The sequence below is a fragment of the Mesoplodon bidens genome (genome assembly GCF_964165515.1).
Source record: "Mesoplodon bidens genome assembly, chromosome: 9".
Classification (NCBI taxonomy): Eukaryota; Metazoa; Chordata; class Mammalia; order Artiodactyla; family Ziphiidae; genus Mesoplodon; species Mesoplodon bidens.
This window is the reverse complement of record NC_138166.1, coordinates 94,924,176-94,925,443: the sequence shown is the minus strand read 5'-3', so window position 1 is coordinate 94,925,443 and position 1,268 is coordinate 94,924,176. Positions and strand designations below refer to the sequence as shown.

At 52.6% G+C, this 1,268-nt stretch overlaps 1 gene segment (V, D, J or C); it reads right to left on the bottom strand.

Annotated features, from left to right (window-relative positions):
• Nucleotides 1-213: 213 nt before the first annotated feature.
• LOC308622326 (T cell receptor beta variable 19-like) lies at nucleotides 214-736 on the bottom strand. The segment is given in 2 exons: nucleotides 688-736; nucleotides 214-569 (listed from the first exon to the last, which is right to left on the bottom strand).
• Between the last annotated feature and the right edge of the window lie 532 nt (nucleotides 737-1,268).

The following is a 1,268-nucleotide window of genomic DNA, read 5'->3' as shown; positions in this document are numbered from 1 at the left end:
TCGTGCCCCGGTCTGGGAAGATCCCACATGCCGCAGAGCGGCTGGGCCCGTGAGCCATGGCCACTGAGCCTGCATGTCCAGAGCCTGTGCTCCGCAACGGGAGAGGCCACAACAGTGAGAGGCCTGCGTACCGCAAAAAAAAAAAAAAAAAAAAAAAAAAAAAGAATTCTGGGAGTGCAAGGAAGGGACGTTTTTAAAAATTTTAGATAAAGGCTATATTGGGAGCTGCAGGGCTGGAGCGGGTTTGTGCACAGGTGGGTTGTGGCCATGCTCCACTGTGATGCTACGAGAACAGAGGTACAAGGCTGTTTGGTTGGTGTGAGCCGCCTTCACAGTGAGAGGAAACAGCTCCTTCTTCTCTCGAGAGACACTGTAGCCTTCGGATATGTCTCCTGTCTGAACATCATTTACAACCGCAGAGAAGTAAATCAGCCTCAGACCCTGCCCTGGGTCCTGCCGGTACCAGTACATGGCGTTGTAGCTCAGACTCTGTTTACACTCCAGGGTCACATCCCGTCCAGCCTCAGTGAGCAGGAATCTCATTTGGTAGATTTCAGCATCCATGGGTCCTGTGGGGTAAAGATACAAACGTCCAGAAGAGAGCCTGACACTATCGTGAGAAGAGGGTGCTGGCGTGGGGATCTGCACATACAGGATTGGATTTTACTGTCTGGGTGTTGGGCTCACCTGCTCCCAGAGGACAAAGGGCCACGTAGCAGAAGGCCCAGCTACCCATGGCAACGACTAGGTATTTGTAAAGCTCCAGACACAGACTCTGAGAGAGGCCAAGGGAAGGGGCTGGGAGCTAGGGCTCCCCCTGGCTCAATATGCAGAACTGGTAATGGCTGTAAGGTGACTGACTGTCACAGCTGATTTCGCACATGGGGAACAAAGGTTAAGAGAGATCAAGACGCTTGCATCTTCTCTTCTGCCTAACAGAGCTCTTTATATCCCTTCTAAATAGACAAGTGCCCACACGGTGAGGATACTGAATCCCCCATTTCCTGGTCAAAGTCACACTCAGAATGCCATGTGCCTGTGCACTCATTGTGATGAAAACTAGGAAAGGAAATGCCTACAATTTTCAGAGTCTATTGCCTATCAACTGCTCTGTTTCCCACCAAACTCCCAACACAAGAAGAGGTTCAGGGCTTCCCTGGTGGTGCAGTGGTTGAGAGTCCGCCTGCCGATGCAGGGGACACGGGTTCGTGCCCCGGTCTGGGAAGATCCCACATGCCGCGGAGCGGCTGGGCCCGTGAGCCATGGCT